This window comes from Penaeus monodon, unplaced genomic scaffold, assembly GCF_015228065.2.
Source record: "Penaeus monodon isolate SGIC_2016 unplaced genomic scaffold, NSTDA_Pmon_1 PmonScaffold_13439, whole genome shotgun sequence".
Lineage (NCBI taxonomy): Eukaryota > Metazoa > Arthropoda > Malacostraca > Decapoda > Penaeidae > Penaeus > Penaeus monodon.
In genome coordinates, this window is record NW_023642421.1 from 1 (window position 1) to 7,460 (window position 7,460).

The 7,460-nt window shown below is 40.5% G+C and overlaps 3 long non-coding RNA genes across 3 annotated transcripts; all 3 read left to right on the forward strand.

Moving 5' to 3' along the window:
- The first annotated feature begins 2,885 nt into the window (after positions 1-2,885).
- LOC119569220 lies at positions 2,886-3,236 on the forward strand. The gene is made up of 3 exons (XR_005228230.1): positions 2,886-2,896; positions 2,980-3,063; positions 3,174-3,236. It is a non-coding gene; the product is annotated as an uncharacterized LOC119569220 (long non-coding RNA).
- A 19-nt stretch (positions 3,237-3,255) lies between these two features.
- On the forward strand, positions 3,256-4,140 carry LOC119569219. The gene is made up of 3 exons (XR_005228229.1): positions 3,256-3,383; positions 3,631-3,788; positions 4,007-4,140. It is a non-coding gene; the product is annotated as an uncharacterized LOC119569219 (long non-coding RNA).
- Positions 4,141-5,802: 1,662 nt separating this feature from the next.
- Positions 5,803-7,156, forward strand: LOC119569218. Its single transcript, XR_005228228.1, has 3 exons — positions 5,803-5,933; positions 6,673-6,828; positions 7,077-7,156. It is a non-coding gene; the product is annotated as an uncharacterized LOC119569218 (long non-coding RNA).
- The last annotated feature ends 304 nt before the right edge of the window (positions 7,157-7,460 follow it).

The following is a 7,460-nucleotide window of genomic DNA, read 5'->3' on the forward strand; positions in this document are numbered from 1 at the left end:
CCAAAACACTTTGGAGAAATAATATTAACTGAATATGATTTAATAATTTTAATTTAATATACTCCTCAGGGTAAACGATTCGCGCAAGATCTCTGGCAAGAAAACCTTTACATCTGGACTGAACATAACTCCCTCAATGCAAGGCTTTCTGGACGTATTTCGTGGTGAATTTTAACAACTTCCGGCTCGCAGCAGGTGTCTGGTACAGTTATTATGAAACCCTTCGAGCACATACTATCACCCTTCCTGATGGTGGAACTGTTGGAAGCGTTGATCTGTCGGAAGAATTGGTTCTTCTTGATGGAGATGCCAACATAGGTTAATGGTGTTGAGTTCATTCTGTGTGAAGATTTCTGGTAATGACATGGTTCATAGAGTTGTGTTAGTGATAATGTAAGAAACGTTGCTTAAATAATGTTATATGAAAGCAGTTCGATAAAAATTAAAAGTGCTAATAAGCCTGTATGCTCCTTTATCCATGTTCCAGACCAGTGCGTATTCGGAAGTGGTGCTGTAGTGAGAGGAAATATAAATTGCTTTCGAGCATACTCAGTGATACGAACGTCACTCATCTGTTTGAAGATTCCCTCCGTGTGTCTGTGTGGCTCCGTATCGGGCACCTTGCTCTTCAGTGGAGTCTTGTCAGTGGAGCAACTTGAGGCCGGAGCCATAATGGGGAGTTAATACTTCAGAGTTCATGTCCGTCAACTGTCTTCGTAAAACAAACCAGCCACTTTGGAAGGAGTCCTTTCTCTGCCTTTGCCAAAGTGACTGTAGAGAATGACTTGCTAATTAAAGGCTTAGTAAATGGAGAACCTTTCCCTGGTGATGACTTCCTTTTGAAGACGACAAATACGACCCTAAATTTTGGGGGTCAAAGAGCTTCCATAATGTGAGCTTTGGAACAGTGAGTCTCTTACCGGGAGCAAAGGTGATGGCTTTGGACACGAGTAGTCTGGTCACTCTTGACACTCCTCAGGGATATCACAGGAAGGAAGGTCTTTACTCAAGGAATAGAAATTCTGGGAGACCTAGATATTGACATGAAAAGAATCGATGGAGTGAATCTAGACGAGCTGAATGCAAGTCTCTCCAGCTCTTCGCATCTGGAAGACCTGATGATAGACTTGGTGTTTGAGCAGCCAGTTCAGGTCCCAACTTTGTCTACGGGGGGAAGCTTAAATGGGCTGGACTTGATAGAGATTGCCAATGACGTTGTGTACGATGATGAACCTTGGCTGTCTTATCAGGCTTAAAGTCATTCACTGGAGGAGTGCTGGAAATTGCAAGTGCTGACTTTGAAAGCACTTTCAACGGCCACAAATTCGAAGATATTGTGACGACCAGTAGTGCCAGTACAATAACAGGGAAGACAACCTTTGAAGATCATGTTGCATTCAATTCGTTACAAGTGAATGGTACAGTAGATGGTGTCAACTTGGAGCACTTTGTAAACTCGTCCCTGTACTTGGACAAATCAGGGCAGATTGTTACAGGAAAGAAAACATTCACAGATCTATTATTTGCTGAAGATTAAATGTGACCGGGAAAGTGTCTGGTGTCGATTTTTACGAGGGTCTTCACCAAGACAGGCAACCAAACATTTACTGCCCCTCAGTCATTCAACTATGCTACTTTCAGTGATATTGAAACCAGCAGATAGAAGCTCTCGGAAGGTTTCACGGTGAATGGTATTGACATCTCTGAACTGAATGACATTCGTGTTAGTCTGAAGAACCACACTGAGCATTCTGTGAACTGATCGTGAACAATACGGTTTCAGTTTTGAGCTCTTTCGTGGCAGGCATGATAAATGGTTACAATATCTGGAGTCTGAAGGAGGATATTGTTACTGACAAAGGGTCCTCGGAAATATTCTCTGATCTGATTTTCAGTGACTTGCACATACTGGGACCTTGTTACGACTGAAGATAAAGTTGGTGCTAATGGTCTAAACATTAGTGATATTGATGGAAATGCTGTTAGTCTCACCTCCAATAACACAATGACTGGCAGTGCAACACGTGGTTCTGATCTAGACCTTCAAGGTGACATAACTGTGGAAGGACTTGTCAACAAACATAATCTACAAGCATTAAGTAACAACAGTGTCTTCAGGTATACAGACACTTCTCAGAATATCACAGGTAAATAGAAAGGATTTTCACTGTACAAGGGGAAATGAAATGAAAACCTAATGTTAGATCCAGGGCTTCAATTAATTTAATTTGTATTGGCTTTTTTCAGACACAAAGGACCTTTATGAATAGGTTTTCATGTAAATGGCAATATCAACGCAGGAACGACCAACGGTGTAGATCTGAGTACGAAACTTCTCACTCTTCATACAGACCAAAACATCACGGGTGCTTACACCTTCCATAACTTGGAAGCCAAAAAAGAATTTGACTCTTGAATATTTCAATGGAATTCCAACTAGATGACATAGCAGCTATAGCTCTGAAAAATCTTGGTAACCACAGTATTGTAAGTTTTGAGGGTTTTCTTAAGGTTTGCTGATCCATCACGACGTGGATGATTTTAATAAGAACAATTACGTTTTGCAGTGAATATAATTCCACAAGGAAGTAAATGTAAGCCACCTCGATCTGAAAGGTGCTGTAAAACAACTAACGGAGCGTCGATGAAGTGTTGAGCGAGTGCAGTATCATTGCAAGACCCCAATGTCGGCCATAACGGGAAAGAAGAATTTCACGTCAAGCACGACCTTCAGTAACATCAACTTGATTAATATACAACGACAGAAATTTCGACGACTTTTGAGGCCCACTCGATACTTAGGTCAAGTCCAAGTGGCCAACTTTACTTCTGATATCACTGGTTAATGTACTATGACCGCAAACTTCGGTTGTCTCCTCTTCCATTAGATGTTCAGGTAGTGTTAGATTCATATTTTGTAAAGCATTGATAATCATAAGTGCTCGGTGAGGCCCTTAATGATTTGTTAACTGTTTCTAGGGTACAATTGATGAAATCGATCACCGATATTTGCTAGAAAATGCCGTTTATGTTAACCAAGACTACCATTTCAACAAGTCCATCGTTGAGTGGCAGGTTTTTGTTCGTTTATTAAATAATACTTTTTTCCTTGTATTTTTACTACAAAGATATCACCCATAGAGAAGTTTTCTGAAGTTGAATGTTTCCTTCAGTTGTTCTCTGGGAAATTATCCTCCTTCGATAACATCAACGTGACCTCCCTGAACGGAGCAGGACCTCATGACGAGAGTACCTACTTGTCTCACGGAGCCAGAACTTCACGAGGGAAGTGACGCTGAACAACATTATCACGACAAACGTACTCCGTTGAAGGGAAGGTTAACGGGTATTACTTGCCTGACGAAGTACTGACCACCATGAAGGTATTTGCTACTGTTACTTTGTAAGTTATGGTTTAAATATTTCGCTAAAGGTCCAGAAACGTTTGTGTTCATAATCGTTTCTAGGTAGTAAATGGCAGGGATAGTATAAAAAGCTTTCTTGCAAACTCAAGCATTAGCAAAGAAAAAACTATTTACATGATACAATTTTAATCTCTTCTCAGGTAAGGTCTTCAAAATCGTAATTATGGCAAGATCATCCCATACTTAAAATTACTGTATTTTCCAGCAAATTCCAGGGCAGACCGTGACAGGTTCCATGACTATAGCGACCCCTGTGGAGGTCCTGAAACAGGTTCATGTTACAGGACTGACTGGAAATCAGGAAAATTGGATTGACTTTGTCTGAGCAAGTCGTCTACCTCAATGACAGCGCCGAAATCCAAGGTAATATTAGTGAAACCTTTACAAAAATCGATACGCAATAGATGCACTTGTATTCTAGATTGAAATGATTACATAATAAATTTCTAATTCCGATATTCACACTAACAATCTCTCCCCAACTTGAATTGTAAAAATGGGCTGGCAATTTAGCCTCCAGCAGGTAAATTTCCTTCCTTCTTTGAGCATGTGATATTAAAACCACTCCCTTACCACGACAGGCTCTCTAACCTTCAGCAAGCCACTCCGGGCAGCCCACGTGTCCAGTTCCAGCAGTGTGTTGGGCGGGGTGGACGTTCAAGAACTCTTTACCAAGGCCTGGTACGTCGACGCCCCGCTCTTATCACTGCGGATCTGAGCTTCAATGGCGCCTGTTCAGCTCTGGTATGTACAGAAAAAAGAACAAGAATATCTATGCCGCGCGTTTTGAAAGAAAAGAGAAGGCAAAATCCTACAGATTCTCATTCGATCGCCCGTAGAGATAATTTGTGCGTCCTAACTAGGGGGTCTTGGGTATACACGAGTCTCTCTTGTCCTGCATTTTTTGGTTCTTCAATTTTTAAACAAGTTCCCTTCAAATTACTTCAAGTAGAATAATATACACAGATCTTTATTGATATTCACCTTGATTAAAGATTACAGAACAGCCATAAAATCGGCATAGTATATGGGAAAATATGACCCCTAGATCGAGACCCAAAATTGATTTTGAAAACCTCGAAACCACTCTCTCTGCACACAGGACGGGCTCGCCTGTAACGGTCGAACAAACAGCGAAGGAATCTGCAAGCTTCTGAATGACACTGAAGCCGCTCTCTCAAGGTTCAAACGCATTGCAAGATGATGATGACGTAGTCTGGTTCTCAATAATCGCCGCCACCGTTCTACTTACTATCATTATTATGCAACAGTGGCCGAGACTGTCATCATTGTGCTACAATCACCACTATAATTATGGCTACATAATAACCGCGTTATTGCTACATACAAGTCACCACCACTACCCATCATTATTATTGTATGTCATCATTATTATATAACATTTTACTGTATGATCACCATTATTATTATTATAGAGTAATTACTAATTATTAATTTTATTATCATTGTTTTTGTTTATTATTATTATTATTTATTATTATTATATATTTATTATTTTATTATTATTCATTTATTCTTATTCTTATTCTTTATTCTCAATTCTTTATTATCTTTATTCTTATTCTCTGTTCTTTATTCTCTGTCTTTAATGTTCTCTGTTCTTTATTCTCTGTTCTTTATTCTCTGTTCTTTATTCTCTGTTCTTTATTCTCTGTTCTTTATTCTCTGTTCTTTATTCTCTGTTCTTTATTCTCTGTTCTTTATTCTCTGTTCTTTATTCTCTGTTCTTTATTCTCTGTTCTTTATTCTCTGTACTTATTATTGTGATACAACAATCATTGTCATATAATAACCACCACCACTATGATCATCAATATTTTTAATATAAAAGTCAGCATCACTATTATTATGAATGATAATGAGGAGGATACTATTTTTTTCCCGTTAATTACATCCCCTATGGCCTAGTTCGATAGTTTGTATTGGACCTGGTATTCCAAAGTGAGTACCATGCCGTAACGAGCGGAACTGGGTGACTTGTGCAACGGCAATTTGTGTATTGTAACATAATTAATGTTGTATTCTACCCCTAGTATATAATTTCCAGTATAATATTCGGAAAACCTCTTTTGAAACTGAAAGTTTGCAATAAATTATGTTCATTTAAAGCTGATTCTACATGCGAGCATGATTTGAATTTTAAACGTTGCAGTTTATATAGTACAACAGTTTCTCGTTGATTACATTTTTACATCGCCCAATTATGTATCCATCAATAAACAAAATATAAACTTTTCTAGCGAAGAATCTTCACCCCAAATCAGATCTTCATTACCTTTTCCCTCGCTCGCATTTGCGTTCAATCGCATCTCTGACCCCTCCTTCGGGCCATCTTATTTCCCTCCCCAGACGACTTCGCGGAGCAGTGTCCCTCGGCGACGCAGATGTTCACGAAGCTGGAGAATTCGATCTCCGAGGGCGACCACTTCGTCTCCTTTTCGCGAGGCCTCGACGCCCTTCGCCCACCACGCCTCGACGTCCTTTACCGTGAGTGAGGGTGTTGGGCCGGGAAGGGGACTTGGTGGAGCTGTGGGAGCTTGTTGGGGGAGCTTTGGGAGCTTGTTGGGAGGACCCTTGGGGATCTTGTTGGGGGAGCTTTGGGGAGCTTTTTGGGGGGAGCTTTGGGGAGCTTTTTGGGGAGTTTTTGGGGAGCTTGTTGGGGGAGCTTTGGGGAGCTTGGGGGGAGGTTTGGGGGAAAACTTGGGGGGGCTTGGGGAGTTTAGGAGAGCTTGGAGTGTTTTGGTGGGGCTTGGGGGATTGCAATAAAACTTTGTGGGGCGTATGACCACCTGGTTGTAGTTGTAAAGGGGTTGGTTTTGGGAACTGCATGTCAGGTTGCCGGATCTGTTTGGTTGATAGTTTAGTTGCAGAGGTGTAGGCCGTTCTAAATCCCGTGCGTTGTAGGGCAGGTTAAGTTCGTGGGGGGAGGGGTGGGGAGGGGTCCCCAGCGCACGCACCCTTCCCTGTTTACGTCAACAAAAGAACTTCTTTATAGCCTGTTTTTACTAATTGATAAGTTGGTGATAGATTGCTGGATAGATTTGTGTTAGTGGATTGAAGATGGGGTGTTTAGAGAAGTTGGGCGAGACAATGTGATTAGATTAAATATCCTTAGAAGCAAATACGTACACGGAAATATAAAGAGAATTGGCGGTTTTCCATCCTCGGATTTTACACATCAAGGAAATAATAAAGATCAAAATCGAAGAAAAACCTTTCCACACAGGTCTCCAACACGTCTTACGTCGTCATGAGTTGGGAAGGACGATGCGATTCCACTTTATTCGAGTTCGATTCCTTTTTCGGCGCCCTTGAACCCCTTCAGACACTCCACGAGTCGGGGTACGGGCATGATTGGCTCTTTATTGAAACCATTGAACAGGTAAAGTAGCTGTGAGTTTGTGAATGTTCTTTTTTTTCGTTTATGTGCATTAACGAATTTGTATATTATGTATTTGGTTTATTATTTTTTTATTTGTACAGGTCTTGTCCTTTTGCGATTAAATACGCTTTTGATATTCAGCCCACCCCATAGCATCGTAAAAATCACATCGTAAGAACCGTGTTTTAAAATTATCTTTAAAAATTCTTTTAATTGCATATTAAACCTGGACTTTGTCCTTTCAACAGGCGTTCGTGGTCATGTCAGCATCCGATGAAAACAACAGCTGTAGTCAAAGCAACACGTCGTTTTCGAAATGATAGATGGGCAGCTTGTCGTAAGTCTTGTTGAAAAACGTTTATGGAAATTTGCTAGGGAAAAAATGTTTTATGATGATCTTAGAGTAAGTCAACATTGATTAATTTTTCTTCATATTGTATATTAATTTTTTCGTGTATTTTCATCGCAACCCCTAAACGTTTGCCATTTTTTGTTTACTTTGCTTTGCTGCTAATTTCCTCTTCCCTTTCCCTCCTTTCGCATAGACTTCCAAGAGCTGAACGCAGGAGACAGGCTTACAAAAACGTACGCCAGAACGGCGACCTGAAAGCTAGGCTTTTATTCCGCCGCAC